This window comes from Oncorhynchus mykiss, chromosome 25 (genome assembly GCF_057628025.1).
Source record: "Oncorhynchus mykiss isolate SJ-2025 chromosome 25, ASM5762802v1, whole genome shotgun sequence".
NCBI classification, from domain to species: Eukaryota; Metazoa; Chordata; class Actinopteri; order Salmoniformes; family Salmonidae; genus Oncorhynchus; species Oncorhynchus mykiss.
In genome coordinates, this window is record NC_143046.1 from 31281421 (window position 1) to 31304038 (window position 22618).

Here is a 22618-nt window from a genome sequence, read left to right on the forward strand (position 1 = left end):
GAAGCAAGCATACTTTTAAAAAAGTATCCTTTCTTATGGACGAGGGATTTGGCAGTGTGGTCATTGAGATTTCATTCTTCTTGTTGGAGGCACAGGGGGATTAGCTCAAATGGTAGAGTGCTCGCTTAGCATGTGAGAGGTAGCGGGATCGATGCCCGCATCCTCCAACTATTTAGTTTGGTTCAATCAGCACACCTTGTTGTAGCTCTGGACTGATTTAACTAATCGAAGGATTAGTTAACAAATTGAATCAAGTGTGCTTGTCTGGCTCTAAAATGTGGATGTGTGTTGCTGGGGAAACCTGAGGACTGCAGTTGGGAAACACCAGTGGAAGGTAGAGTGTGTTGGCGAGTTGAAACATTGATTCAAAATAGACCTACCAGTAGACGACGCTATCGTGGCTGTTAATAATATATTAGGCTAAGTACTGTTTTATACTCTGCACTTTATTGTTGTGAGTTCATGACATATTTCCCATGTAGTGTTTTAATAGGATAATTTAGGGATAGTTCAAAAATTACTGGGTGAGTGGGGGCTTGTAGCTCTCAAACTCTAGGGGTGTTTTTCCAAACATACTACCATGCTCCACGTTATTTGAGTTTTTAAAGCTACTTTCAGATTCTGTGTGTAATGAAAAGTGCTATATAGAATAAATCATAATAATTATTATTTATCCTACAGGGGAGGAGGAGCCCTTGTCATAATGGCTTTGCGATATGATGGACAGCCTTCTGTTTGCTACTAAACAGGTCCTAATATCTTAGTCTGTGTGCCAGTTAATTCTCTCTTTTCAAATCAAATCAAATCAAATGTATTTATATAGCCCTTCGTACATCAGCTGATATCTCAAAGTGCTGTACAGAAACCCAGCCTAAAACCCCAAACAGCAAGCAATGCAGGTGTAGAAGCACGGTGGCTAGGAAAAACTCCCTAGAAAGGCCAAAACCTAGGAAGAAACCTAGAGAGGAACCAGGCTATGTGGGGTGGCCAGTCCTCTTCTGGCTGTGCCGGGTGGAGATTATAACAGAACATGGCCAAGATGTTCAAATGTTCATAAATGACCAGCATGGTCGAATAATAATAAGGCAGAACAGTTGAAACTGGAGCAGCAGCACAGTCAGGTGGATTGGGGACAGCAAGGAGTCATCATGTCAGGTATTCCTGGGGCATGGTCCTAGGGCTCAGGTCCTCCGAGAGAGAGAAAGAAAGAGAGAATTAGAGAGAGCATATGTGGGATGGCCAGTCCTCTTCTGGCTGGAGATTATAACAGAATATGGCCAAGATGTTCAAATGTTCATAAATGACCAGCATGGTCAAATAATAATAAGGCAGAACAGTTGAAACTGGAGCAGCAGCACGGCCAGGTGGACTGGGGACAGCAAGGAGTCATCATGTCAGGTAGTCCTGGGGCATGGTCCTAGGGCTCAGGTCCTCCGAGAGAGAGAAAGAAAGAGAGAAGGAGAGAATTAGAGAACGCACACTTAGATTCACACAGGACACTGAATAGGACAGGAGAAGTACTCCAGATATAACAAACTGACCCTAGCCCCCCGACACATAAACTACTGCAGCATAAATACTGGAGGCTGAGACAGGATGGGTCAGGAGACACTGTGGCCCCATCCGAGGACACCCCCGGACAGGGCCAAACAGGAAGGATATAACCCCACCCATTTTGCCAAAGCACAGCCCCCACACCACTAGAGGGATATCTTCAACTACCAACTTACCATCCTGAGACAAGGCTGAGTATAGCCCACAAAGATCTCCGCCACGGCACAACCCAAGGGGGGGGGGGGGCGAACCCAGGCAGGATGACCACATCAGTGAATCAACCCACTCAGGTGACGCACCCCCTCCAGGAACGGCATGAGAGAGCCCCAGTAAGCCAGTGACTCAGCCCCTGTAATAGGGTTAGAGGCAGAGAATCCCAGTGGAAAGAGGGGAACCGGCCAGGCAGAGACAGCAAGGGCGGTTCGTTGCTCCAGAGCCTTTCCGTTCACCTTCCCACTCCTGGGCCAGACTACACTTTTGACTTTGTTGTGGCAAGCAGAAACACACTGGAATTTAGGAAATCCCACCAAACCACCGAATTATTACTTAAATTAAAGGGACAAATTATGTGGTCGCTTGGGGTAATGCAAAAATCCCCTTTGGTTATCACATGTAGGCACATGTGAAGTTTATGAGACAGATCTTTGATTTAGTAGCTGTTCATTTGTTAGTAAATGTTGGGAGCTGTGACTCTTATTTATTCTACTGGAAGGCTGTCCTCTCCTCTGCTTACAGTAGAAAGGCCTTGGAGCGATCCACTGAGACGTAGTGAGCATAAGCACGACAAAAGACAGGAAAACAGTGACCATGTTTCGGGCGACTAACATGCATTTCCCCACGATCAACTGATCCTAATGTTATTCAAAAGACAGCCAGCAGGGGGAACTCCAGACTCGCAGGTTTTTCTGCTATCATACACCCAAAACTCACTAACCCAACAATACAACTATTTCCACCACTTGGCTTACTGCAGTCACTACTTCCACCTTTACTGAACTACCATGAAAAATACTTTTAGACAGCTGAAGCAAGCATACTTGTTAAAAAGTATCCTTTCTTATGGACAAGGGATTTGGCAGTGCGGTCATTGAGATTTCATACTTCTTGTTGGAGGCACAGGGGGATTAGCTCAAATGGTAGAGCGCTCGCTTAGCATGCGAGAGGTAGCGGGATCGATGCCCGCATCCTCCAACTATTTAGTTTGGTTCAATCAGCACACATTGTTGTTGTAGCTCTGGACTGATTTAACTAATCGAAGGATTAGTAAACAAATTGAATCAAGCGTGCTTGTCTGGCTCTAAAATGTGAATGTGTGTTGCTGGGGCAACCTGAGGACTGCAGTTGGGAAACACCAGTGGGAAATACGTAGAGTGTGGTGGCGAGTTGAAATATTGATTCAAAATAGACCAAACAGTAGACGACGCTATCGTGGCTGTTCATAATATATTAGGCTAAGTACTGTTTTATACTCTGCACTTTCAATTGTTGTGAGTTCATGACGTATTTCCCATGTAGTGTTTTAATAGGATAATTTAGGGACAGTTCAAAAATTACTGGGTGAGTGGGGGCTTGTAGCTCTCAAACTCTAGGGGTGTTTTTCCAAACATACTACCATGCTCCACACTCATGCTCCGATTGTATTCTCCACTCCGTTCTCTTGAGTACGTTTTTGTGTGGACGCGAGTGAGGAGAATGCATAAAGCAATACATTTAAGAAGCACTCGCACTCCCCCTACTGTATTACCTCACGCTTCACAGCCCCATTCACTGAACCTCCTTCCAGCCAGGACAATGGCAACAATAGACGAATCAAGATATACACAAAGCAAACGTTTGACGTCACAATTATCAGCTAGATATGTGAATCGTAACAATTTAGCTAGCCAGATAGCTAAACAGGACAAAAATGACCTAAAACGAATAATATGTAAGATAGATGTCAATTCTTCATGGTTACATTAGCTAGCTAACAATGCTTTGTTGCTATCTGGCTAGTTAACAGTACTATTAGCTAGCCAGTCAGCCCTATTGACTAATTATGGGCTTGCGATCTAAGGTACTTAGGCAGGTAACGTTAAACATGCCGAACAATACCAAATTACTCATGAACCATTAAGAGGGATCCCCATTTAAGTGATTTATTAAAAGGTAAAACAAAAAGAGCAGGAGTCATACATATATTTCTATCTCTATATTTATACATATTGAAAATAATTGGTATGTAGCACAGTTCTCTAGCACATACAAGTGCAAGCTAAGTATCTGAAGTGAACTGCCTCAACTCCTCTCTAACTACAGACTCCATCACTCTCCACCTTATTATTATCATCTGAAGCTTTGGAAGCCATCGGCCAAGTATGTACCAGATCACCTTGAGTTTATTTGAGTTTTTAAAGCTACTTTGAGATTCTGTGTGTAATGAAAAGTGCTATATAGAATAAATCATAATTATTATTATTTATCCTACAGGGGAGGAGGAGCCCTTGTCATAATGGCTTTGCGATATGATGGACAGCCTTCTGTTTGCTACTAAACAGGTCCTAATATCTTAGTCTGTGTGCCAGTTCATTCTCTCTTTTGACTTTGTTGTGGCAAGCAGAAACACACTGGAATTTAGGAAATCCCACCAAACCACCGAATTATTACTTCAATTAAAGGGACAAATTATGTGGTCGCTTGGGGTAATGCAAAAATCCCCTTTGGTTATCACATGTAGGCACATGTGTAGTTTATGAGACAGATCTTTGATTTAGTAGCTGTTCATTTGTTAGTAAATGTTGGGAGCTGTGACTCTTATTTATTCTACTGGAAGGCTGTCCTCTCCTCTGCTTACAGTAGAAAGGCCTTGGAGCGATCCACTGAGACGCAGTGAGCATAAGCACGACAAAAGACAGGAAAACAGTGACCATGTTTCGGGCGACTAACATGCATTTCCCCACGATCAACTGATCCTAATGTTATTCCACAGACAGCCAGCAGGGGGAACTCCAGACTCGCAGGTTTTTCTGCTATCATACACCCAAAACTCACTAACCCAACAATACACAGGGGGATTAGCTCAAATGGTAGAGCGCTCGCTTAGCATGCGAGAGGTAGCGGGATCGATGCCCGCATCCTCCAACTATTTAGTTTGGTTCAATCAGCACACATTGTTGTTGTAGCTCTGGATACTAACCCAACAATACAACTATTTCCACCACTGGGCTTACTCCTATCACTACTTCAACCTTTACTGAACTACCATGAAAAATACTTTTAGACAGCTGAAGCAAGCATACTTGTTAAAAAGTATTCTTTCTTATGGACGAGGGATTTGGCAGTGCGGTCATTGAGATTTCATACTTCTTGTTGGAGGCACAGGGGGATTAGCTCAAATGGTAGAGCGCTCGCTTAGCATGCGAGAGGTAGCGGGGTCGATGCCCGCATCCTCCAACTATTTAGTTTGGTTCAATCAGCACACATTGTTGTTGTAGCTCTGGATACTAACCCAACAATACAACTATTTCCACCACTGGGCTTACTCCTATCACTACTTCAACCTTTACTGAACTACCATGAAAAATACTTTTAGACAGCTGAATCAAGCATACTTGTTAAAAAGTATCCTTTCTTATGGACGAGGGATTTGGCAGTGCGGTCATTGAGATTTCATACTTCTTGTTGGAGGCACAGGGGGATTAGCTCAAATGGTAGAGCGCTTGCTTAGCATGCGAGAGGTAGCGGGATCGATGCCTGCATCCTCCAACTATTTAGTTTGGTTCAATCAGCACACATTGTTGTTGTAGCTCTGGACTGATTTAACTAATCGAAGGATTAGTAAACAAATTGAATCAAGCGTGCTTGTCTGGCTCTAAAATGTGAATGTGTGTTGCTGGGGCAACCTGAGGACTGCAGTTGGGAAACACCAGTGGGAAATATGTAGAGTGTGGTGGCGAGTTGAAATATTGATTCAAAATAGACCAAACAGTAGACGACGCTATCGTGGCTGTTCATAATATATTAGGCTAAGTACTGTTTTATACTCTGCACTTTCAATTGTTGTGAGTTCATGACGTATTTCCCATGTAGTGTTTTAATAGGATAATTTAGGGACAGTTCAAAAATTACTGGGTGAGTGGGGGCTTGTAGCTCTCAAACTCTAGGGGTGTTTTTCCAAACATACTACCATGCTCCACACTCATGCTCCGATTGTATTCTCCACTCCGTTCTCTTGAGTACGTTTTTGTGTGGACGCGAGTGAGGAGAATGCATAAAGCAATACATTTAAGAAGCACTCGCACTCCCCCTACTGTATTACCTCACGCTTCACAGCCCCATTCACTGAACCTCCTTCCAGCCAGGACAATGGCAACAACAGACGAATCAAGATATACACAAAGCAAACGTTTGACGTCACAATTATCAGCTAGATATGTGAATCGTAACAATTTAGCTAGCCAGATAGCTAAACAGGACAAAAATGACCTAAAACGAATAATATGTAAGATAGATGTCAATTCTTCATGGTTACATTAGCTAGCTAACAATGCTTTGTTGCTATCTGGCTAGTTAACAGTACTAGTAGCTAGCCAGTCAGCCCTATTGACTAATTATGGGCTTGCGATCTAAGGTACTTAGGCAGGTAACGTTAAACATGCCGAACAATACCAAATTACTCATGAACCATTAAGAGGGATCCCCATTTAAGTGATTTATTAAAAGGTAAAACAAAAAGAGCAGGAGTCATACATATATTTCTATCTCTATATTTATACATATTGAAAATAATTGGTATGTAGCACAGTTCTCTAGCACATACAAGTGCAAGCTAAGTATCTGAAGTGAACTGCCTCAACTCTTCTCTAACTACAGACTCCATCACTCTCCATCTTATTATTATCATCTGAAGCTTTGGAAGCCATCGGCCAAGTATGTACCAGATCACCTTGAGTTTATTTGAGTTTTTAAAGCTACTTTGAGATTCTGTGTGTAATGAAAAGTGCTATATAGAATAAATCATCATTATTATTATTTATCCTACAGGGGAGGAGGAGCCCTTGTCATAATGGCTTTGCGATATGATGGACAGCCTTCTGTTTGCTACTAAACAGGTCCTAATATCTTAGTCTGTGTGCCAGTTCATTCTCTCTTTTGACTTTGTTGTGGCAAGCAGAAACACACTGAAATTTAGGAAATCCCACCAAACCACCGAATTATTACTTCAATTAAAGGGACAAATTATGTGGTCGCTTGGGGTAATGCAAAAATCCCCTTTGGTTATCACATGTAGGCACATGTGTAGTTTATGAGACAGATCTTTGATTTAGTAGCTGTTCATTTGTTAGTAAATGTTGGGAGCTGTGACTCTTATTTATTCTACTGGAAGGCTGTCCTCTCCTCTGCTTACAGTAGAAAGGCCTTGGAGCGATCCACTGAGACGCAGTGAGCATAAGCACGACAAAAGACAGGAAAACAGTGACCATGTTTCGGGCGACTAACATGCATTTCCCCACGATCAACTGATCCTAATGTTATTCCACAGACAGCCAGCAGGGGGAACTCCAGACTCGCAGGTTTTTCTGCTATCATACACCCAAAACTCACTAACCCAACAATACAACTATTTCCACCACTGGGCTTACTGCAGTCACTACTTCCACCTTTACTGAACTACCATGAAAAATACTTTTAGACAGCTGAAGCAAGCATACTTTTAAAAAAGTATCCTTACTTATGGACGAGGGATTTGGCAGTGCGGTCATTGAGATTTCATACTTCTTGTTGGATGCAACAGGGGGATTAGCTCAAATGGTAGAGTGCTCGCTTAGCATGCGAGAGGTAGCGGGATTGATGCCCGCATCCTCCAACTACTTAGTTTGGTTCAATCAGCACACATTGTTGTTGTAGCTCTGGATACTAACCCAACAATACAACTATTTCCACCACTGGGCTTACTCCTATCACTACTTCAACCTTTACTGAACTACCATGAAAAATACTTTTAGACAGCTGAAGCAAGCATACTTGTTAAAAAGTATCCTTTCTTATGGACGAGGGATTTGGCAGTGCGTCATTGAGATTTCATACTTCTTGTTGGAGGCACAGGTGGATTAGCTCAAATGGTAGAGCGCTCGCTTAGCATGCGAGAGGTAGCGGGATCGATGCCCGCATCCTCCAACTATTTAGTTTGGTTCAATCAGCACACATTGTTGTTGTACCTCTGGATACTAACCCAACAATACAACTATTTCCACCACTGGACTTACTCCTATCACTACTTCAACCTTTACTGAACTACCATGAAAAATACTTTTAGACAGCTGAAGCAAGCATACTTGTTAAAAAGTATCCTTTCTTATGGACGAGGGATTTGGCAGTGCGTCATTGAGATTTCATACTTCTTGTTGGAGGCACAGGGGGATTAGCTCAAATGGTAGAGCGCTCGCTTAGCATGCGAGAGGTAGCGGGATCGATGCCCGCATCCTCCAGCTATTTAGTTTGGTTCAATCAGCACACATTGTTGTTGTAGATCTGGATAACAATACAACTATTTCCACCACTGGGCTTACTCCTATCACTACTTCAACCTTTACTGAACTACCATGAAAATACTTTTAGACAGCTGAAGCAAGCATACTTGTTAAAAAGTATCCTTTCTTATGGACGAGGGATTTGGCAGTGCGGTCATTGAGATTTCATACTTCTTGTTGGAGGCACAGGGGGATTAGCTCAAATGGTAGAGCGCTTGCTTAGCATGCGAGAGGTAGCGGGATCGATGCCTGCATCCTCCAACTATTTAGTTTGGTTCAATCAGCACACATTGTTGTTGTAGCTCTGGACTGATTTAACTAATCGAAGGATTAGTAAACAAATTGAATCAAGCGTGCTTGTCTGGCTCTAAAATGTGAATGTGTGTTGCTGGGGCAACCTGAGGACTGCAGTTGGGAAACACCAGTGGGAAATATGTAGAGTGTGGTGGCGAGTTGAAATATTGATTCAAAATAGACCAAACAGTAGACGACGCTATCGTGGCTGTTCATAATATATTAGGCTAAGTACTGTTTTATACTCTGCACTTTCAATTGTTGTGAGTTCATGACGTATTTCCCATGTAGTGTTTTAATAGGATAATTTAGGGACAGTTCAAAAATTACTGGGTGAGTGGGGGCTTGTAGCTCTCAAACTCTAGGGGTGTTTTTCCAAACATACTACCATGCTCCACACTCATGCTCCGATTGTATTCTCCACTCCGTTCTCTTGAGTACGTTTTTGTGTGGACGCGAGTGAGGAGAATGCATAAAGCAATACATTTAAGAAGCACTCGCACTCCCCCTACTGTATTACCTCACGCTTCACAGCCCCATTCACTGAACCTCCTTCCAGCCAGGACAATGGCAACAACAGACGAATCAAGATATACACAAAGCAAACGTTTGACGTCACAATTATCAGCTAGATATGTGAATCGTAACAATTTAGCTAGCCAGATAGCTAAACAGGACAAAAATGACCTAAAACGAATAATATGTAAGATAGATGTCAATTCTTCATGGTTACATTAGCTAGCTAACAATGCTTTGTTGCTATCTGGCTAGTTAACAGTACTAGTAGCTAGCCAGTCAGCCCTATTGACTAATTATGGGCTTGCGATCTAAGGTACTTAGGCAGGTAACGTTAAACATGCCGAACAATACCAAATTACTCATGAACCATTAAGAGGGATCCCCATTTAAGTGATTTATTAAAAGGTAAAACAAAAAGAGCAGGAGTCATACATATATTTCTATCTCTATATTTATACATATTGAAAATAATTGGTATGTAGCACAGTTCTCTAGCACATACAAGTGCAAGCTAAGTATCTGAAGTGAACTGCCTCAACTCTTCTCTAACTACAGACTCCATCACTCTCCATCTTATTATTATCATCTGAAGCTTTGGAAGCCATCGGCCAAGTATGTACCAGATCACCTTGAGTTTATTTGAGTTTTTAAAGCTACTTTGAGATTCTGTGTGTAATGAAAAGTGCTATATAGAATAAATCATCATTATTATTATTTATCCTACAGGGGAGGAGGAGCCCTTGTCATAATGGCTTTGCGATATGATGGACAGCCTTCTGTTTGCTACTAAACAGGTCCTAATATCTTAGTCTGTGTGCCAGTTCATTCTCTCTTTTGACTTTGTTGTGGCAAGCAGAAACACACTGAAATTTAGGAAATCCCACCAAACCACCGAATTATTACTTCAATTAAAGGGACAAATTATGTGGTCGCTTGGGGTAATGCAAAAATCCCCTTTGGTTATCACATGTAGGCACATGTGTAGTTTATGAGACAGATCTTTGATTTAGTAGCTGTTCATTTGTTAGTAAATGTTGGGAGCTGTGACTCTTATTTATTCTACTGGAAGGCTGTCCTCTCCTCTGCTTACAGTAGAAAGGCCTTGGAGCGATCCACTGAGACGCAGTGAGCATAAGCACGACAAAAGACAGGAAAACAGTGACCATGTTTCGGGCGACTAACATGCATTTCCCCACGATCAACTGATCCTAATGTTATTCCACAGACAGCCAGCAGGGGGAACTCCAGACTCGCAGGTTTTTCTGCTATCATACACCCAAAACTCACTAACCCAACAATACAACTATTTCCACCACTGGGCTTACTGCAGTCACTACTTCCACCTTTACTGAACTACCATGAAAAATACTTTTAGACAGCTGAAGCAAGCATACTTTAAAAAAAGTATCCTTACTTATGGACGAGGGATTTGGCAGTGCGGTCATTGAGATTTCATACTTCTTGTTGGATGCAACAGGGGGATTAGCTCAAATGGTAGAGTGCTCGCTTAGCATGCGAGAGGTAGCGGGATTGATGCCCGCATCCTCCAACTACTTAGTTTGGTTCAATCAGCACACATTGTTGTTGTAGCTCTGGATACTAACCCAACAATACAACTATTTCCACCACTGGGCTTACTCCTATCACTACTTCAACCTTTACTGAACTACCATGAAAAATACTTTTAGACAGCTGAAGCAAGCATACTTGTTAAAAAGTATCCTTTCTTATGGACGAGGGATTTGGCAGTGCGTCATTGAGATGTCATACTTCTTGTTGGAGGCACAGGTGGATTAGCTCAAATGGTAGAGCGCTCGCTTAGCATGAGAGAGGTTGCGGGATCGATGCCCGCATCCTCCAACTATTTAGTTTGGTTCAATCAGCACACATTGTTGTTGTACCTCTGGATACTAACCCAACAATACAACTATTTCCACCACTGGACTTACTCCTATCACTACTTCAACCTTTACTGAACTACCATGAAAAATACTTTTAGACAGCTGAAGCAAGCATACTTGTTAAAAAGTATCCTTTCTTATGGACGAGGGATTTGGCAGTGCGTCATTGAGATTTCATACTTCTTGTTGGAGGCACAGGGGGATTAGCTCAAATGGTAGAGCGCTCGCTTAGCATGCGAGAGGTAGCGGGATCGATGCCCGCATCCTCCAACTATTTAGTTTGGTTCAATCAGCACACATTGTTGTTGTAGATCTGGATAACAATACAACTATTTCCACCACTGGGCTTACTCCTATCACTACTTCAACCTTTACTGAACTACCATGAAAATACTTTTAGACAGCTGAAGCAAGCATACTTGTTAAAAAGTATCCTTTCTTATGGACGAGGGATTTGGCAGTGCGGTCATTGAGATTTCATACTTCTTGTTGGAGGCACAGGGGGATTAGCTCAAATGGTAGATCGCTCGCTTAGCATGCGAGAGGTAGCGGGATCGATGCCAGCATCCTCCAACTATTTAGTTTGGTTCAATCAGCACACATTGTTGTTGTAGATCTGGATAACAATACAACTATTTCCACCACTGGGCTTACTCCTATCACTACTTCAACCTTTACTGAACTACCATGAAAAATACTTTTAGACAGCTGAATCAAGCATACTTGTTAAAAAGTATCCTTTCTTATGGACGAGGGATTTGGCAGTGCGGTCATTGAGATTTCATACTTCTTGTTGGAGGCAGAGGGGGATTAGCTCAAATGGTAGAGCGCTTGCTTAGCATGCGAGAGGTAGCGGGATCGATACCTGCATCCTCCAACTATTTATTTTGGTTCAATCAGCACACATTGTTGTTGTAGCTCTGGACTGATTTAACTAATCGAAGGATTAGTAAACAAATTGAATCAAGCGTGCTTGTCTGGCTCTAAAATGTGAATGTGTGTTGCTGGGGCAACCTGAGGACTGCAGTTGGGAAACACCAGTGGGAAATATGTAGAGTGTGGTGGCGAGTTGAAATATTGATTCAAAATAGACCAAACAGTAGACGACGCTATCGTGGCTGTTCATAATATATTAGGCTAAGTACTGTTTTATACTCTGCACTTTCAATTGTTGTGAGTTCATGACGTATTTCCCATGTAGTGTTTTAATAGGATAATTTAGGGACAGTTCAAAAATTACTGGGTGAGTGGGGGCTTGTAGCTCTCAAACTCTAGGGGTGTTTTTCCAAACATACTACCATGCTCCACACTCATGCTCCGATTGTATTCTCCACTCCGTTCTCTTGAGTACGTTTTTGTGTGGACGCGAGTGAGGAGAATGCATAAAGCAATACATTTAAGAAGCACTCGCACTCCCCCTACTGTATTACCTCACGCTTCACAGCCCCATTCACTGAACCTCCTTCCAGCCAGGACAATGGCAACAACAGACGAATCAAGATATACACAAAGCAAACGTTTGACGTCACAATTATCAGCTAGATATGTGAATCGTAACAATTTAGCTAGCCAGATAGCTAAACAGGACAAAAATGACCTAAAACGAATAATATGTAAGATAGATGTCAATTCTTCATGGTTACATTAGCTAGCTAACAATGCTTTGTTGCTATCTGGCTAGTTAACAGTACTAGTAGCTAGCCAGTCAGCCCTATTGACTAATTATGGGCTTGCGATCTAAGGTACTTAGGCAGGTAACGTTAAACATGCCGAACAATACCAAATTACTCATGAACCATTAAGAGGGATCCCCATTTAAGTGATTTATTAAAAGGTAAAACAAAAAGAGCAGGAGTCATACATATATTTCTATCTCTATATTTATACATATTGAAAATAATTGGTATGTAGCACAGTTCTCTAGCACATACAAGTGCAAGCTAAGTATCTGAAGTGAACTGCCTCAACTCTTCTCTAACTACAGACTCCATCACTCTCCATCTTATTATTATCATCTGAAGCTTTGGAAGCCATCGGCCAAGTATGTACCAGATCACCTTGAGTTTATTTGAGTTTTTAAAGCTACTTTGAGATTCTGTGTGTAATGAAAAGTGCTATATAGAATAAATCATCATTATTATTATTTATCCTACAGGGGAGGAGGAGCCCTTGTCATAATGGCTTTGCGATATGATGGACAGCCTTCTGTTTGCTACTAAACAGGTCCTAATATCTTAGTCTGTGTGCCAGTTCATTCTCTCTTTTGACTTTGTTGTGGCAAGCAGAAACACACTGAAATTTAGGAAATCCCACCAAACCACCGAATTATTACTTCAATTAAAGGGACAAATTATGTGGTCGCTTGGGGTAATGCAAAAATCCCCTTTGGTTATCACATGTAGGCACATGTGTAGTTTATGAGACAGATCTTTGATTTAGTAGCTGTTCATTTGTTAGTAAATGTTGGGAGCTGTGACTCTTATTTATTCTACTGGAAGGCTGTCCTCTCCTCTGCTTACAGTAGAAAGGCCTTGGAGCGATCCACTGAGACGCAGTGAGCATAAGCACGACAAAAGACAGGAAAACAGTGACCATGTTTCGGGCGACTAACATGCATTTCCCCACGATCAACTGATCCTAATGTTATTCCACAGACAGCCAGCAGGGGGAACTCCAGACTCGCAGGTTTTTCTGCTATCATACACCCAAAACTCACTAACCCAACAATACAACTATTTCCACCACTGGGCTTACTGCAGTCACTACTTCCACCTTTACTGAACTACCATGAAAAATACTTTTAGACAGCTGAAGCAAGCATACTTTTAAAAAAGTATCCTTACTTATGGACGAGGGATTTGGCAGTGCGGTCATTGAGATTTCATACTTCTTGTTGGATGCAACAGGGGGATTAGCTCAAATGGTAGAGTGCTCGCTTAGCATGCGAGAGGTAGCGGGATTGATGCCCGCATCCTCCAACTACTTAGTTTGGTTCAATCAGCACACATTGTTGTTGTAGCTCTGGATACTAACCCAACAATACAACTATTTCCACCACTGGGCTTACTCCTATCACTACTTCAACCTTTACTGAACTACCATGAAAAATACTTTTAGACAGCTGAAGCAAGCATACTTGTTAAAAAGTATCCTTTCTTATGGACGAGGGATTTGGCAGTGCGTCATTGAGATTTCATACTTCTTGTTGGAGGCACAGGTGGATTAGCTCAAATGGTAGAGCGCTCGCTTAGCATGCGAGAGGTTGCGGGATCGATGCCCGCATCCTCCAACTATTTAGTTTGGTTCAATCAGCACACATTGTTGTTGTACCTCTGGATACTAACCCAACAATACAACTATTTCCACCACTGGACTTACTCCTATCACTACTTCAACCTTTACTGAACTACCATGAAAAATACTTTTAGACAGCTGAAGCAAGCATACTTGTTAAAAAGTATCCTTTCTTATGGACGAGGGATTTGGCAGTGCGTCATTGAGATTTCATACTTCTTGTTGGAGGCACAGGGGGATTAGCTCAAATGGTAGAGCGCTCGCTTAGCATGCGAGAGGTAGCGGGATCGATGCCCGCATCCTCCAACTATTTAGTTTGGTTCAATCAGCACACATTGTTGTTGTAGATCTGGATAACAATACAACTATTTCCACCACTGGGCTTACTCCTATCACTACTTCAACCTTTACTGAACTACCATGAAAATACTTTTAGACAGCTGAAGCAAGCATACTTGTTAAAAAGTATCCTTTCTTATGGACGAGGGATTTGGCAGTGCGGTCATTGAGATTTCATACTTCTTGTTGGAGGCACAGGGGGATTAGCTCAAATGGTAGAGCGCTCGCTTAGCATGCGAGAGGTAGCGGGATCGATGCCCGCATCCTCCAACTATTTAGTTTGGTTCAATCAGCACACATTGTTGTTGTAGATCTGGATAACAATACAACTATTTCCACCACTGGGCTTACTCCTATCACTACTTCAACCTTTACTGAACTACCATGAAAAATACTTTTAGACAGCTGAATCAAGCATACTTGTTAAAAAGTATCCTTTCTTATGGACGAGGGATTTGGCAGTGCGGTCATTGAGATTTCATACTTCTTGTTGGAGGCACAGGGGGATTAGCTCAAATGGTAGAGCGCTTGCTTAGCATGCGAGAGGTAGCGGGATCGATACCTGCATCCTCCAACTATTTATTTTGGTTCAATCAGCACACATTGTTGTTGTAGCTCTGGACTGATTTAACTAATCGAAGGATTAGTAAACAAATTGAATCAAGCGTGCTTGTCTGGCTCTAAAATGTGAATGTGTGTTGCTGGGGCAACCTGAGGACTGCAGTTGGGAAACACCAGTGGGAAATATGTAGAGTGTGGTGGCGAGTTGAAATATTGATTCAAAATAGACCAAACAGTAGACGACGCTATCGTGGCTGTTCATAATATATTAGGCTAAGTACTGTTTTATACTCTGCACTTTCAATTGTTGTGAGTTCATGACGTATTTCCCATGTAGTGTTTTAATAGGATAATTTAGGGACAGTTCAAAAATTACTGGGTGAGTGGGGGCTTGTAGCTCTCAAACTCTAGGGGTGTTTTTCCAAACATACTACCATGCTCCACACTCATGCTCCGATTGTATTCTCCACTCCGTTCTCTTGAGTACGTTTTTGTGTGGACGCGAGTGAGGAGAATGCATAAAGCAATACATTTAAGAAGCACTCGCACTCCCCCTACTGTATTACCTCACGCTTCACAGCCCCATTCACTGAACCTCCTTCCAGCCAGGACAATGGCAACAACAGACGAATCAAGATATACACAAAGCAAACGTTTGACGTCACAATTATCAGCTAGATATGTGAATCGTAACAATTTAGCTAGCCAGATAGCTAAACAGGACAAAAATGACCTAAAACGAATAATATGTAAGATAGATGTCAATTCTTCATGGTTACATTAGCTAGCTAACAATGCTTTGTTGCTATCTGGCTAGTTAACAGTACTAGTAGCTAGCCAGTCAGCCCTATTGACTAATTATGGGCTTGCGATCTAAGGTACTTAGGCAGGTAACGTTAAACATGCCGAACAATACCAAATTACTCATGAACCATTAAGAGGGATCCCCATTTAAGTGATTTATTAAAAGGTAAAACAAAAAGAGCAGGAGTCATACATATATTTCTATCTCTATATTTATACATATTGAAAATAATTGGTATGTAGCACAGTTCTCTAGCACATACAAGTGCAAGCTAAGTATCTGAAGTGAACTGCCTCAACTCCTCTCTAACTACAGACTCCATCACTCTCCATCTTATTATTATCATCTGAAGCTTTGGAAGCCATCGGCCAAGTATGTACCAGATCACCTTGAGTTTATTTGAGTTTTTAAAGCTACTTTGAGATTCTGTGTGTAATGAAAAGTGCTATATAGAATAAATCATAATTATTATTATTTATCCTACAGGGGAGGAGGAGCCCTTGTCATAATGGCTTTGCGATATGATGGACAGCCTTCTGTTTGCTACTAAACAGGTCCTAATATCTTAGTCTGTGTGCCAGTTCATTCTCTCTTTTGACTTTGTTGTGGCAAGCAGAAACACACTGGAATTTAGGAAATCCCACCAAACCACCGAATTATTACTTCAATTAAAGGGACAAATTATGTGGTCGCTTGGGGTAATGCAAAAATCCCCTTTGGTTATCACATGTAGGCACATGTGTAGTTTATGAGACAGATCTTTGATTTAGTAGCTGTTCATTTGTTAGTAAATGTTGGGAGCTGTGACTCTTAATTATTTTACTGGAAGGCTGTCCTCTCCTCTGCTTACAGTAGAAAGGCCTTGGAGCGATCCACTGAGACGCAGTGAGCATAAGCACGACAAAAGACAGGAAAACAGTGACCATGTTTCGGGCGACTAACATGCATTTCCCCACGATCAACTGATCCTAATGTTATTCCACAGACAGCCAGCAGGGGGAACTCCAGACTCGCAGGTTTTTCTGCTATCATACACCCAAAACTCATTACCCAACAATACAACTATTTCCACCACTGGGCTTACTGCAGTCACTACTTCCACCTTTACTGAACTACCATGAAAAATACTTTTAGACAGCTGAAGCAAGCATACTTTTAAAAAAGTATCCTTACTTATGGACGAGGGATTTGGCAGTGCGGTCATTGAGATTTCATACTTCTTGTTGGATGCAACAGGGGGATTAGCTCAAATGGTATAGTGCTCGCTTAGCATGCGAGAGGTAGCGGGATTGATGCCCGCATCCTCCAACTACTTAGTTTGGTTCAATCAGCACACATTGTTGTTGTAGCTCTGGATACTAACCCAACAATACAACTATTTCCACCACTGGGCTTACTCCTATCACTACTTCAACCTTTACTGAACTACCATGAAAAATACTTTTAGACAGCTGAAGCAAGCATACTTGTTAAAAAGTATCCTTTCTTATGGACGAGGGATTTGGCAGTGCGTCATTGAGATTTCATACTTCTTGTTGGAGGCACAGGGGGATTAGCTCAAATGGTAGAGCGCTCGCTTAGCATGCGAGAGGTAGCGGGATCGATACCCACATCCTCCAACTATTTAGTTTGGTTCAATCAGCACACATTGTTGTTGTACCTCTGGATACTAACCCAACAATACAACTATTTCCACCACTGGGCTTACTCCTATCACTACTTCAACCTTTACTGAACTACCATGAAAAATACTTTTAGACAGCTGAAGCAAGCATACTTGTTAAAAAGTATCCTTTCTTATGGACGAGGGATTTGGCAGTGCGGTCATTGAGATTTCATACTTCTTGTTGGAGGCACAGGGGGATTAGCTCAAATGGTAGAGCGCTCGCTTAGCATGCGAGAGGTAGCGGGATCGATGCCCGCATCCTCCAACTATTTAGTTTGGTTCAATCAGCACACATTGTTGTTGTAGATCTGGATAACAATACAACTATTTCCACCACTGGGCTTACTCCTATCACTACTTCAACCTTTACTGAACTACCATGAAAAATACTTTTAGACAGCTGAAGCAAGCATACTTGTTAAAAAGTATCCTTTCTTATGGACGAGGGATTTGGCAGTGCGGTCATTGAGATTTCATACTTCTTGTTGGAGGCACAGGGGGATTAGCTCAAATGGTAGAGCGCTTGCTTAGCATGCGAGAGGTAGCGGGATCGATGCCTGCATCCTCCAACTACTTAGTTTGGTTCAATCAGCACACATTGTTGTTTTAGCTCTGGACTGATTTAACTAATCGAAGGATTAGTAAACAAATTGAATCAAGCGTGCTTGTCTGGCTCTAAAATGTGAATGTGTGTTGCTGGGGCAACCTGAGGACTGCAGTTGGGAAACACCAGTGGGAAATATGTAGAGTGTGGTGGCGAGTTGAAATATTGATTCAAAATAGACCAAACAGTAGACGACGCTATCGTGGCTGTTCATAATATATTAGGCTAAGTACTGTTTTATACTCTGCACTTTCAATTGTTGTGAGTTCATGACGTATTTCCCATGTAGTGTTTTAATAGGATAATTTAGGGACAGTTCAAAAATTACTGGGTGAGTGGGGGCTTGTAGCTCTCAAACTCTAGGGGTGTTTTTCAAAACATACTACCATGCTCCACACTCATGCTCCGATTGTATTCTCCACTCCGTTCTCTTGAGTACGTTTTTGTGTGGACGCGAGTGAGGAGAATGCATAAAGCAATACATTTAAGAAGCACTCGCACTCCCCCTACTGTATTACCTCACGCTTGACAGCCCCATTCACTGAACCTCCTTCCAGCCAGGACAATGGCAACAACAGACGAATCAAGATATACACAAAGCAAATGTTTGACGTCACAATTATCAGCTAGATATGTGAATCGTAACAATTTAGCTAGCCAGATAGCTAAACAGGACAAAAATGACCTAAAACGAATAATATGTAAGATAGATGTCAATTCTTCATGGTTACATTAGCTAGCTAACAATGCTTTGTTGCTATCTGGCTAGTTAACAGTACTAGTAGCTAGCCAGTCAGCCCTATTGACTAATTATGGGCTTGCGATCTAAGGTACTTAGGCAGGTAACGTTAAACATGCCGAACAACACCAAATTACTCATGAACCATTAAGAGGGATCCCCATTTAAGTGATTTATTAAAAGGTAAAACAAAAAGAGCAGGAGTCATACATATATTTCTATCTCTATATTTATACATATTGAAAATAATTGGTATGTAGCACAGTTCTCTAGCACATACAAGTGCAAGCTAAGTATCTGAAGTGAACTGCCTCAACTGCTCTCTAACTACAGACTCCATCACTCTCCATCTTATTATTATCATCTGAAGCTTTGGAAGCCATCGGCCAAGTATGTACCAGATCACCTTGAGTTTATTTGAGTTTTTAAAGCTACTTTGAGATTCTGTGTGTAATGAAAAGTGCTATATAGAATAAATCATAATTATTATTATTTATCCTACAGGGGAGGAGGAGCCCTTGTCATAATGGCTTTGCGATATGATGGACAGCCTTCTGTTTGCTACTAAACAGGTCCTAATATCTTAGTCTGTGTGCCAGTTCATTCTCTCTTTTGACTTTGTTGTGGCAAGCAGAAACACACTGGAATTTAGGAAATCCCACCAAACCACCGAATTATTACTTCAATTAAAGGGACAAATTATGTGGTCGCTTGGGGTAATGCAAAAATCCCCTTTGGTTATCACATGTAGGCACATGTGTAGTTTATGAGACAGATCTTTGATTTAGTAGCTGTTCATTTGTTAGTAAATGTTGGGAGCTGTGACTCTTATTTATTCTACTGGAAGGCTGTCCTCTCCTCTGCTTACAGTAGAAAGGCCTTGGAGCGATCCACTGAGACGCAGTGAGCATAAGCACGACAAAAGACAGGAAAACAGTGACCATGTTTCGGGCGACTAACATGCATTTCCCCACGATCAACTGATCCTAATGTTATTCCACAGACAGCCAGCAGGGGGAACTCCAGACTCGCAGGTTTTTCTGCTATCATACACCCAAAACTCACTAACCCAACAATACAACTATTTGTTGTAATCAGCACACATTGTTGTTGTAGCTCTGGACTGATTTAACTAATCGAAGGATTAGTAAACAAATTGAATCAAGCGTGCTTGTCTGGCTCTAAAATGTGAATGTGTGTTGCTGGGGCAACCTGAGGACTGCAGTTGGGAAACACCAGTGGGAAATACGTAGAGTGTGGTGGCGAGTTGAAATATTGATTCAAAATAGACCAAACAGTAGACGACGCTATCGTGGCTGTTCATAATATATTAGGCTAAGTACTGTTTTATACTCTGCACTTTCAATTGTTGTGAGTTCATGACGTATTTCCCATGTAGTGTTTTAATAGGATAATTTAGGGACAGTTCAAAAATTACTGGGTGAGTGGGGGCTTGTAGCTCTCAAACTCTAGGGGTGTTTTTCCAAACATACTACCATGCTCCACACTCATGCTCCGATTGTATTCTCCACTCCGTTCTCTTGAGTACGTTTTTGTGTGGACGCGAGTCAGGAGAATGCATAAAGCATTACATTTAAGAAGCACTCGCACTCCCCCTACTGTATTACCTCACGCTTCACAGCCCCATTCACTGAACCTCCTTCCAGCCAGGACAATGGCAACAATAGACGAATCAAGATATACACAAAGCAAACGTTTGACGTCACAATTATCAGCTAGATATGTGAATCGTAACAATTTAGCTAGCCAGATAGCTAAACAGGACAAAAATGACCTAAAACGAATAATATGTAAGATAGATGTCAATTCTTCATGGTTACATTAGCTAGCTAACAATGCTTTGTTGCTATCTGGCTAGTTAACAGTACTAGTAGCTAGCCAGTCAGCCCTATTGACTAATTATGGGCTTGCGATCTAAGGTACTTAGGCAGGTAACGTTAAACATGCCGAACAATACCAAATTACTCATGAACCATTAAGAGGGATCCCCATTTAAGTGATTTATTAAAAGGTAAAACAAAAAGAGCAGGAGTCATACATATATTTATATCTCTATATTTATACATATTGAAAATAATTGGTATGTAGCACAGTTCTCTAGCACATACAAGTGCAAGCTAAGTATCTGAAGTGAACTGCCTCAACTCCTCTCTAACTACAGACTCCATCACTCTCCATCTTATTATTATCATCTGAAGCTTTGGAAGCCATCGGCCAAGTATGTACCAGATCACCTTGAGTTTATTTGAGTTTTTAAAGCTACTTTGAGATTCTGTGTGTAATGAAAAGTGCTATATAGAATAAATCATAATTATTATTATTTATCCTACAGGGGAGGAGGAGCCCTTGTCATAATGGCTTTGCGATATGATGGACAGCCTTCTATTTGCTACTAAACAGGTCCTAATATCTTAGTCTGTGTGCCAGTTCATTCTCTCTTTTGACTTTGTTGTGGCAAGCAGAAACACACTGGAATTTAGGAAATCCCACCAAACCACCGAATTATTACTTCAATTAAAGGGACAAATTATGTGGTCGCTTGGGGTAATGCAAAAATCCCCTTTGGTTATCACATGTAGGCACATGTGTAGTTTATGAGACAGATCTTTGATTTAGTAGCTGTTCATTTGTTAGTAAATGTTGGGAGCTGTGACTCTTATTTATTCTACTGGAAGGCTGTCCTCTCCTCTGCTTACAGTAGAAAGGCCTTGGAGCGATCCACTGAGACGCAGTGAGCATAAGCACGACAAAAGACAGGAAAACAGTGACCATGTTTCGGGCGACTAACATGCATTTCCCCACGATCAACTGATCCTAATGTTATTCCACAGACAGCCAGCAGGGGGAACTCCAGACTCGCAGGTTTTTCTGCTATCATACACCCAAAACTCACTAACCCAACAATACAACTATTTCCACCACTGGGCTTACTGCAGTCACTACTTCCACCTTTACTGAACTACCATGAAGAATACTTTTAGACAGCTGAAGCAAGCATACTCTTTAAAAAGTATCCTTACTTATGGACGAGGGATTTGGCAGTGTGGTCATTGAGATTTCATACTTCTTGTTGGATGCACAGGGGGATTAGCTCAAATCGTAGAGCGCTTGCTTAGCATGCGAGAGGTAGCGGGATCGATGCCCGCATCTTCCAACTACTTAGTTTGGTTCAATCAGCACACATTGTTGTTGTAGCTCTGGATACTAACCCAACAATACAACTATTTCCACCACTGGGCTTACTCCTATAACAACTTCAACCTTTACTGAACTACCATGAAAAATACTTTTAGACAGCTGAAGCAAGCATACTTGTTAAAAAGTATCCTTTCTTATGGACGAGGAATTTGGCAGTGCGGTCATTGAGATTTCATACTTCTTGTTGGAGGCACAGGGGGATTGGCTCAAATGGTAGAGCGCTTGCTTAGCATGCGAGAGGTAGCGGGATCGATGCCCGCATCCTCCAACTATTTAGTTTGGTTCAATCAGCACACATTGTTGTTGTAGATCTGGATAACAATACAACTATTTCCACCACTGGGCTTACTCCTATCACTACTTCAACCTTTACTGAACTACCATGAAAAATACTTTTAGACAGCTGAAGCAAGCATACTTGTTAAAAAGTATCCTTTCTTATGGACGAGGGATTTGGCAGTGCGGTCATTGAGATTTCATACTTCTTGTTGGAGGCACAGGGGGATTAGCTCAAATGGTAGAGCGCTCGCTTAGCATGCGAGAGGTAGCGGGATCGATGCCCGCATCCTCCAACTATTTAGTTTGGTTCAATCAGCACACATTGTTGTTGTAGC

General features: G+C 41.7%; 10 non-coding genes across 10 annotated transcripts; all 10 read left to right on the top strand.

The window, feature by feature from the left end:
* The first annotated feature begins 2672 nt into the window (after nt 1–2672).
* trnaa-agc (transfer RNA alanine (anticodon AGC)) lies at nt 2673–2745 on the top strand. Its single transcript has one exon. It is a non-coding gene; the product is annotated as a tRNA-Ala (tRNA).
* Nucleotides 2746–4601: 1856 nt separating this feature from the next.
* On the top strand, nt 4602–4674 carry trnaa-agc (transfer RNA alanine (anticodon AGC)). The gene has a single exon. It is a non-coding gene; the product is annotated as a tRNA-Ala (tRNA).
* Nucleotides 4675–7637: 2963 nt separating this feature from the next.
* On the top strand, nt 7638–7710 carry trnaa-agc (transfer RNA alanine (anticodon AGC)). Its single transcript has one exon. It is a non-coding gene; the product is annotated as a tRNA-Ala (tRNA).
* Nucleotides 7711–7948: 238 nt separating this feature from the next.
* Nucleotides 7949–8021, top strand: trnaa-agc (transfer RNA alanine (anticodon AGC)). Its single transcript has one exon. It is a non-coding gene; the product is annotated as a tRNA-Ala (tRNA).
* A 2953-nt stretch (nt 8022–10974) lies between these two features.
* trnaa-agc (transfer RNA alanine (anticodon AGC)) lies at nt 10975–11047 on the top strand. The gene has a single exon. It is a non-coding gene; the product is annotated as a tRNA-Ala (tRNA).
* Nucleotides 11048–13993: 2946 nt separating this feature from the next.
* Nucleotides 13994–14066, top strand: trnaa-agc (transfer RNA alanine (anticodon AGC)). The gene has a single exon. It is a non-coding gene; the product is annotated as a tRNA-Ala (tRNA).
* Nucleotides 14067–14304: 238 nt separating this feature from the next.
* trnaa-agc (transfer RNA alanine (anticodon AGC)) lies at nt 14305–14377 on the top strand. Its single transcript has one exon. It is a non-coding gene; the product is annotated as a tRNA-Ala (tRNA).
* Nucleotides 14378–14607: 230 nt separating this feature from the next.
* Nucleotides 14608–14680, top strand: trnaa-agc (transfer RNA alanine (anticodon AGC)). The gene has a single exon. It is a non-coding gene; the product is annotated as a tRNA-Ala (tRNA).
* Nucleotides 14681–17634: 2954 nt separating this feature from the next.
* Nucleotides 17635–17707, top strand: trnaa-agc (transfer RNA alanine (anticodon AGC)). Its single transcript has one exon. It is a non-coding gene; the product is annotated as a tRNA-Ala (tRNA).
* A 4796-nt stretch (nt 17708–22503) lies between these two features.
* Nucleotides 22504–22576, top strand: trnaa-agc (transfer RNA alanine (anticodon AGC)). The gene has a single exon. It is a non-coding gene; the product is annotated as a tRNA-Ala (tRNA).
* The last annotated feature ends 42 nt before the right edge of the window (nt 22577–22618 follow it).